Source organism: Capricornis sumatraensis, chromosome X (genome assembly GCF_032405125.1).
Source record: "Capricornis sumatraensis isolate serow.1 chromosome X, serow.2, whole genome shotgun sequence".
NCBI classification, from domain to species: domain Eukaryota; kingdom Metazoa; phylum Chordata; class Mammalia; order Artiodactyla; family Bovidae; genus Capricornis; species Capricornis sumatraensis.
In genome coordinates this window covers 18,832,725-18,842,704 of record NC_091092.1, presented here as the reverse complement: position 1 = coordinate 18,842,704, position 9,980 = coordinate 18,832,725, and the positions used below count along the sequence as shown (strand labels likewise).

The window sequence follows — 9,980 nt, the reverse complement described above, 5'->3', positions numbered from 1 at the left end:
AATCTTTTCATTGAATTGGTTCCCATATCTGTAGCTTTTATAACCACAAGTACTAGCTGCATACTGATTAAAAATTTCCCGTCAGTTGTATATGAGATATGACTATAAATTTCCTTTTTAATTTTCCTTATGTGACTCATAAACTGGCTTAGAAGCGATTTTGAAAAGGACTAAAAGGTTAGTGGTGTCCATGGAATAAATGTTATTTTTCTCTTAGGCTACTCAGATGTATATACATTCTGATTTGTTAAAATGGTTTTGTTGTATTACAGTCCCAATTAATAGTCTCCATTTCAACATTGCTTTAGAATATTCATTTTTATGAGAAATTTCAGCACCTTTTTTCATTTTCAGACTGTAAGATATAAGCTTTTTTACATTCAGCTTGTTTTTAAAATGGTTCTTGATCATTCAGTCATGTGTTGCAATGAGTAAAACATTCTTTACAGGTAGATGAAAGAGCAATTAGTACCATTCATAACCTGTGTCAATTGTTTGTTTTGGCATATTGCTAGAATAAGAGAACACAAGACTAGAAATATGTTAGGAAACCCAAGTTCTGGTCCTCAGCCTGAAACTAAATAGCTCTGTAATTTGGGGCATGTCACAACTTCATACAGGGACCAATTTTCTTATCTGTCACATCGTTGTATTTCTTCTATGTACCTCATTAAGATGCTGCAAAGACAAACTCAGTGTTTTCCAAGTTTAACTCATTACCTTCACCACCTATTCTCCCAACTCTTCTTCCCAACTCTTCTTTTTTAAGCTCCAAATTGTTTCAGAAATCTTTCTTCTTTACTCCATTCTCATTGTCCTAGATCAAATCCTATTCACCTTAGTCTTCTGGGACATTGCAATAGACTAGTCAGTCTGCCTTCATCCTTGCTTTTCCGCAAACCATCCTCTGTAAGATTTATATATGGAAAACATAGCTTAAAGCATGAAATGACTTCCCATTATAAAGTGATAAAGTTTACTTTTTAAGTCTGATATACAAGGTTCAGACTTCCCTTATGGCTCAGAAATAAAGAATCTTCTTGCAATGCAGTAGCCACAAGAAACGTGAGTTCAATCCCTGGGTTCAGGAGATCCCCTGGAAGAGGGCATAGCATCCCACTCCAGTATTCTTCCCTGGAGAATCCTATGGGCAGAGAATCATGGAGGGCTACAGTCCATAAGGTCACAAAGAGTTGGACATGACTGAAGTAACTTAGCATGCATACATACAAGGTTCATCAGATACAGCTTCATTCTACCTTACCAACAGTGAACCCGTAACACACCATAGGAAATTACTCATATCATTCAAATCTTCAGTAATTCTACCATAGCAAATGCTTAAGATGCACCATGCCAGATCCCTGGATCTATCTGATTTCAGTTCAGCATGGTAAGAGTTCAGTGTATCATTGCTAATATCCTGAACCAAGAACAAATCACGGCAGTTCTCTGCTCTGGCTTTCTTGGAGGCTATAGGAGGCTACTAAACTCTACAGATGCAAACTGAAAGTATGGGGTATTAATGTCCCAGGGATGAAGGACACCGCTCAACCAAATGAGGACAAAAGTCAGTAATAAATGCTCCATCTTCTCTGTTCTGTGATGGGACAATTCCAAGGCCTGTTCTGTACAGCTATTCAGAGTTTCTGGAAGGATTGAACTCCAGTTGCCCACAGCAGTTGTACTCTGTTTCTTTGGGAAGTGATTCTTGAGATCACTTCCCGGATACGCTACCCAGACCCAATCCTTTTTTTCAAAGTCTGCCTTCTAGGTAACTCCAATTAAGTATATGTGCTGCCGAAGCGAGCACTCAGTAAACCCCAATTAAGATACTTCCTTGTTTTTGTCTACTTGATCTTTTGACTGTTAAGAGAAGTAAGCTGAAGACTTCTATCATGATGGTGATTTTTTAACTTTTTCCTTATATTTCTATTACATTTTGCTTATATATTTCAAAGCTCTCTTGTTAGATGCCTAAAGGTTCATAACTATTTCATCTTATTGGGGATAAAACTACCATAATGTTTCTCTTTGTCCCATTAATTATTCACCTTAAATTCTATTTTATATAACATTAATATTGATACATATGCTTTATTTTCTTAGCATTTTCCTAGTATCTTCTTCTACTTATTTTTATTTTATTTTGGCAGGTCTCTTATAAACAAAACGAAAGTATAGATGGATTAAAATTTCCATCTGACAGTAAAAATAAAAAATATACCAATACATTCTATTAGCAAGGATATAAGGACACAGTGACTCTCATATAGTATTCGTGGGAATGCAAAGTAGTACAACCCTTCTGGATGGAGATTTGGAACTATTCATATCTAACAAAATTAAGACATATGCATTTGTCTAACAAAGTAATCCTATTCCTAGGAATTTACCCCTGATAATAGACCTACAATAATATAAAAATATATATGCAAATGTTATTTGTTACAGTGTAATTTCAAAATACTGGAAACAAACTAAATGCTCATGCAGGAGACTACCTGAATAAAGTACGATACATCACATGGGGGACACTAGGCAGATGCAAAAAAAGAACAAAGAAAAACTCTATGAACTGACATGGAGTGATTTCCAGGATATATTGTTAAGTTAAAAAAAGTGTGCAATATGAAAAGATGCTCAACGTCACTCATTATTAGAGAAATGCAAATAAAGACCACAATGAGGTATCACTTCACACCAATCAGAATGGCTGCGATCCAAAAGTCTGCAAGCAATAAATGCTGGAGAGGGTGTGGAGAAAAGGGAATCCTCTTATACTGTTGGTGGGAATGCAAACTCGTACAGCCACTATGGAGAACAGTGTGGAGATTCCTTTAAAAATTGCAAATAGAACTGCCTTATGACCCAGTAATCCCACTGCTGGGCATACACTCCAAGGAAACCAGAATTCAAAGAGACACATGTACCCCAATGTTCATTGCAGCACTGTTTATAATAGCCAGGACATGGAAACAACCTAAGATGTCCATCAGCAGATGAATGGATAAGAAAGCTGTGGTACATATACACAATGGAGTATTACTCAGCTATTAAAAAGAATACATTTAAATCAGTTCTAATGAGATGGATGAAACTGGAGCCGATTATACAGAGTGAAGTAAGCCAGAAAGAAAAACACCAATACAGTATACTAACACATATATATGGAATTTAGAAAGATGGTAATGATGACCCTGTATGCAAGAGAGCAAAAGAGACATAGATGTGTAGAGCAGACTTTTGGACTCTGAGGGAGAGGGAGAGGGGCGGATTATTTGGGAGAATGGCATTGAAACATGTATACTATCATGTAAGAAACGAATTGCCAGTCTATGTTCGATGCAGGATGCAGGATGCTTGCGGCTGGTGCACAGGGATGATCCGGAGGGATGATGTGGGGTGGGAGGTGGGAGGGGGGTTCGTGTTTGGGAGCTTATGTACATTGGCGGATTCATGTGAATGTATGCCAAAACCAATACAGTATTGTAAAATAAAATAAAGTAAAAATAAAAAATTAAAAAAATAAAAAATTACAAAAAAATTACAAAAAATAAAAAAACATAAAAAAGTATGCAAAATAGTATGTTATCCTTCCTGTGTAAAGAAACTTGAAAAAACATATACATTCTTTTTTTAAAATATTCTTTAAAAAGCATTATATATGTATGTATGTATAACTGAATCACTTTGCTGTACAGCAGTAATTAACACAACATTGTAAATCAACTATACTTCAGTTTTTTAAAAAGACTATCATTTTATGATGTGTTCAAGCAAAGGAAGGTATTTGGGTCAAAAATATTAGAATCTCAGGGCATGGCAAAGCCAGAGAAGTCGGGTAAGGGCTAGCAAGCAGTATGTCTGCAGAAGGCCCTGAGGCAACCTCCATGGAGGAGCAAAAGGAAATGGAAGATAAAGTGACCAGTCCAGGGAGAGCGGAAGAGGCAAAATTAAAAGCAAAGTATCCTCATCTGGGGAAAAAGCCTGGAGATTCAAATTTTTTTAAGCCAACAGTTGTGGAAAGGAAATAAAATATTTTTATTCTGGGAATTACAACAGGGCTAAAGCAAAAATGAAGAACAGCAACTTCCTACTGCAGCCCCTGGTAAGACAGAGGTCACTGGTGACCACATTCCCATTCCACAGGGCCTTCCTCAATGGAAACCATCTCTTGTTGCTAGTAAGCTGGCTGGCTGTTTAAAAGAGCTGAACTGCATGAATCTTCTAATTCCCATTATTTCTCCTTAATATGTTATTCCTCCACTTTTTATTTCCTTTTACTCAGTCATTTGAGAGTGATGGCTTTGCAGGTAGGGGTAAATTGTGCTGCTTTTTAAGGGAATAATATAATACGTGTGTAGAGTTTCTGATAAGTTTAACAATGCACTGATGAAAAGAATATGTTAGAGAAATGTAAAGTAATCTAGTTAAAAATAATTGTATGTATTACCCAACTCCTGGTGTAGGGCTGGTTCCAACAAGCAACAAGCAAGTTTTACAATTTTAATGTTTTGGCTTTCTTTCAGTTCAGTTCAGTCGCTCAATCATGTCCGACTCTTTGCGACCCCATGAACCACAGCATACCAGGCCTCCCTGTCCATCACCAACTCCCAGAATCTACCTAAACCCATATCCATCGAGTCGGTGATGCCATCCAACCATCTAATCCTCTGTCGTTTCCTTCTCCACCTGCCCTCAATCTTTCCCAGCATCAGTCTTTCAAATGAGTCAGCTCTTCGCATCAGGTGGCCAACATATTGGAGTTTGATCTTCAACATCAGCCCTTCCAATGAACACCCAGGGCTGATCTCCTTTAGGATGGACTGGTTGGATCTCCTTGCAGTCCAAGGGACTCTCAAGAGTCTCCAACACCACAGTTCAAAAGCATCAATTCTTCAGCACTCAGCTTTCTTTATAGTCCAACTCTCACATCCATACATGACCACAGGAAAAACCATAGCCTTGACTAGATGGACCTTTGTTGGCAAAGTAATGTCTCTGCTTTTTAATAGGCTATCTAGGCTGGTCATAACTTTCCGTCCAAGGAGTAAGCATCTTTTAAAATTCATGGCTGCAATCACCATCTGCAGCAATCTTGGAGCCCAGAAAAATAAAGTCAGCCACTGTTCCCAATATTTCCCCATCTATTTCTCATGAAGTGATGGGACCAGATGCCATGATCTTCGTTTTCTGAATGTTGAACTTTAAGCCAACTTTTTCACTCTCTTCTTTCACTTTCGTCAAGAGGCTCTTTAGTTCTTCTTCTCTTTCTGCCATAAGGGTGGTATCATCTGCATAGCTGGGGTTATTGATATTTCTCCCAGCAGTCTTGATTCCAGCTTGTGCTTCCTCCAGCCCAACATTTCTCATGATGTACTCTGCATATAAGTTAAATAAGCAGGGTGACAATATACAGCCTTGACATACTCCTTTTCCTATTTGGAACCAGTCTGTTGTTCCATGTCCGATTCTAACTGTTGCTTCCTGTCCTGCATACAGGTTTCTCAAGAGGCAGGTCAGGTGGTCTGGTATTCCCATGTCTTTCAGAATTTTCCACAGTTTATTGTGATCCACACAGTCAAAGGCTTTGGCATAGTCAATAAAGCAGAAATAGATGTTTTTTCTGGAACTCGCTTGCTTTTTCAATGATCCAGCAGATGTTGGCAATTTGATCTCTGATTCCTCTGCCTTTTCTAAAACCAGCTTAAACATCTGGAATTTCATGGTTCACATATTGCTGAAGCCTGGCTTGGAGAGTTTTGAGCATTGCTTTACTAGCGTGTGAGATGAGTGGAATTGTGCAGTAGTTTGAGCATTCTTTAGCATTGCCTTTCTTCGGGATTGGAATGAAAACTGACCTTTTCCAGTCCTGTGGCCACTACTGAGTTTTCCAAATTTGCTGGCATATTAAGTTTGCAGCACTTTCACAGCGTCATCTTTGAGGATTTGAAATAGCTCAACTGGAATTCCATCACCTCCACTAGCTTTGTTCATAGTGATGCTTCCTAAGGCCCACTTGACTTCACATTCCAGGATGTCTGGCTCTAGGTGAGTGATCACACCATGGTGATTATCTGGGTCGTGAAGATCTTTTTTGTACCATTCTTCTGTGGCTTTCTATAATTTATCCTAATTATAGCTTTGGATGTTAAGCTTATTTAAAATAACATCTATTATATTAATTTCCTCTGTATTTTCCTTTTCAATTTTGTAAAACAGAAGTTTATGACCACAAGCTAGAAGAAAGGTCATGTATTTCACACCCAAATAGATTGGGCTCCAAAAGATTTGTATCCCATGCTTGAACTTGAATGACCTTAAATCTGTTTCAGCTTTAACAATAGAATTTTATTTGGGCAGTGTTTGCCCATTCTGGTGTAACTTATGTCACTCTAGTGCTTAACAGTTGCTGTTGAAGCTAGTATTCTTATTCAGTTTTGTAGTGTTAGAATACCTTTTATTTTTGAAGATGTGAATGAAGTGTGCATGTGCACTGACTGTTAAATTCACTTTTATGCTATTTTTGTAAGTATGTTTTACACAACCTCTCAGAAAATATTAATTCTCCAAATTCTCTTAATCCCTTTACAAAGAATTTTTATCTAATTTTTTAATTTATCTAAGTTTTTAAGAAACTTGGATCTTGAGTCCTATGGACCTTCTTCATTTTTGAAGAATTTGTTTTTGTAGATGATGCTGATTTCATAACTAACTTGTTTACACCTAGATCTATGGTAATGTCACTGGAACTGATTAAAAATGAGTGTTAAAAGTTTGGATATTTCACTTCATTTTGGGGTGCATACCTCTGTGGGGAAGTGGTTTTGATGATAAAACTTATTTTGAGTAAAAGGCTTTTTGGCTGAGCTCCTAGACTGACACCATATTTTTTGTTTGTTTGTGGTCTAGATCAGTACTGAAACCAAAATCATCAGTATATACATATATATATATATATATATATATATATATATAATACATATATAAAGTGTGTGTGTGCTCATTATACATATGTGGATATACATGTATATATGTAAAAATAGATATATAAAAAATAAGCTAGGATATTAATGAGATTGGTTACTTGCAAGTATAGTTGGGAGCAAAGTAGAAAGGAAAGGATATGGAAAAGAATGGAAAGAATATGGAAGAGTAACATACTTTTCTAAATATACATTTTGTATAGTTCTGAATTTTATAACCATGTCAATATTCACATGCTTAAAAATAAATAAAATCAACAAGGATGGGGAAAAGCAAAAAAAAAAAAAAGTAATACAAACCAAAGCAAATGAACCTAATTTTATTTCAAACAAATAATATAACAATGAATAACAAAGTGTGTGTGGAGAGAGATATGAAGACTTAACATAAGCAACTAAAATTGTATTTTGACTGTATACCTTATGAAAACTCCAGGAAAGAAATTTGGACTCCCAATGATGTATGACTTAGAGCCAGTAACCTCTGAACTTTATTTCTGGCCTTTGTCTGTAAACTACTGCAGCCTTCTGGTAAAGCTTGCCCCCATCACCCCTAGTCCTCCCATTTCACAAGATCCTCTTGCTACCTCTTAATTGCCCTGGACAAGAACTTCTTTTAAATCTTGTGCCAGTGGGACTTTTCTCTTTATAAAATGCCTGCATACTGCTATTCAGTCTCTCTCAGTCCTGGACTTTCTCCCTGAGAGCCATTCTCCCTGCCTCTTGCCTTGAGATTTCCTCAACTGTTTGAATAATACAGTTTTGTTTTTCTTATATAAAAAGATGATCATCATGAGTTTCAACATTTGAACCAAACATATGAGCTCCCCCATGACATGTTAGGTTGCTATAACATAAATTAAGAATAAAGATGGAGTTGGAAACAAATATTGTACTCTTGTTGATAGGTTTGATTTTCATGATGGTATGGATATGGCTGGATGGCATCACTGACTTGACGGACGTGAGTCTGAGTGAACTCCAGGAGTTGGTGATGGACAGAGAGGCCTGGCGTGCTGCAATTCATGGGGTCGCAAGGAGTCGGACATGACTGAGCGACTGGACTGAACTGAACTGATGGATTAGCAATTCTGCAATTAACATATGTATTCTGAGTTTGAGCATATAAGTAAATATATTGTCCTTAATGAGAGCTGGGTTTCTCACTGTTGGAGAGGGGAATTACAAATAAGGAAAGAGGGGAGGTGGTCCTAAGATAGCAGAGGAATAAGACGGGGAGACCACTTTCTCCCCCACAAATTCATCAAAGGAACATTTAGCTGCTGCTGCTAAGTCACTTCAGTCATGTCTAACTCTGTGTGACCCCATAGACGGCAGCCCACCAGCCTCCCATGTCCCTGGGATTCTCCAGGCAAGAGCTCTGGAGTGGGTTGCCATTTCCTTCTCCAATGCATGAAAGTGAAAAGTGAAAGTGAAGTCACTCAGTCTTGTCTGACTCTTAGCGACCCCATGGACTGCAGCCCACCAGGCTCGTTCATCCATGGGATTTTCCAGGCAAGAGTACTGGAGTGGGGTGTGATTGCCTTCTCTGAAGAACGTTTGAACACTGAGCAAATTCCACAAAACAATTTCTGAACGCTGGCAGAGGACACCAGGCATCCAGTAAGGCAGCCCATTGTCTTTGAAAGGAGGTCGGACAAAATATAGAAGATAAAAAGAGAGACAAAAGAATTAGGGATGGAGATCTGTCCCGAGAAGGGAGTCATAAAAGAGAAGTTTCCAAATACCAGGAAACCCTCTCACTGGCAGGTCTGTGGGGAGTTTTGGAATCTCAGAGGGCAACATAACTGGGAGGAAAAATAAATAAATAAATAAATAAACAAAACCCTCAGATTATGTGCCTAACAGCAATTCCCAGCGGAGAAGTAGCATCCGCCACCAGCAAGCAGGGGCTGAACAGAGAGGCACTGGCCGCATTGCTGTGGGTAAGGACTGGGACTGAATGCCCTGAGGGCAATCTGAGGGAGCTAACTTGAGATAGCAACCCAAACTGGGATAACCAGAGAGAGAGAGAAACAAAATAGAGAGAGAGAGAGAGAACTTTCTTGCCAAAAGCCCTAACCTAAGGCACTGCCAGGCCACTCACAGAACAAAGGACTGAGTGAATACCAGAGGAGAGCTAGCCGGCAGCAGACCAGCCCATCCCCTGCCAGGAGGCAGGGAGGCAGGAGGGCGGCAGCTAGAGCCAGAAAGGGGTAAACTCAGCCCCAGAGGTGGCATCCTCCACCAAACTGAGAGCAGGCTCCCAGTTGCCAGCCAAGCCTTCCTGCGATCCTGGACGGATGACATCTGCTGGGAGGGTTGCAGCCAGAGATCAGCTCCCCAGAAGAGACACAGCACATCTGAGACGGCACACCCGGGAAACCGAGCGGCTGGAATGGGGCAGGTGATAAGACACACCGCACCTAAGGAGAGTGTGTTGGCCAAGCAGCTGGTCGCCTGAGCTGCTCGGACCTGCGAAGGGCACAAATGCAGGCCCAACTGAGTCTGCACCTTTGTGGAGTGACCAAGAACCTAAACCTGAGCAGCTTAGACCTGGAAAGTGCATGCCACCCAGGGCCCCGCTTTAGACAGACCCCCTGCAGAGCAACCTGGAGCCTCAGAAGTGTAGACTGGGAAAGCACACAAGCTGTGAGTGGGGGCAAACCCAGTGTGGCCTAGACACTGTGAGCACTCCCCACACACGCCAGTGATATTTGTTTGCAGTGTTCCTCCCTCTCCGCAGCACGACTGAACAAGTGAGCCTAAATAAGTGACCACCTTTGCCCCCTTGTGTCAGGGCGGAAATTAGACACTGAAGAGACTTGCAAACAGAAGAAGCCGAAATAAAGAGGGAGCCACTTTGGAAGTGACAGGTGCAACAGATTAAAACCCTGTAGTTAGCACCGACTACATTGGAAGAGGCCTATGGATCTTGAGAAGTATAAGCTGGAACAAGGAACAATCTGAAACTGAACTGACCCCACACTG

The 9,980-nt window shown here is 39.7% G+C and overlaps 1 pseudogene; it reads left to right on the top strand.

Annotated features, from left to right (window-relative positions):
- The first annotated feature begins 3,863 nt into the window (after nt 1-3,863).
- LOC138071570 (cAMP-regulated phosphoprotein 19 pseudogene) lies at nt 3,864-4,254 on the top strand (annotated as a pseudogene).
- Nucleotides 4,255-9,980: the final 5,726 nt, after the last annotated feature.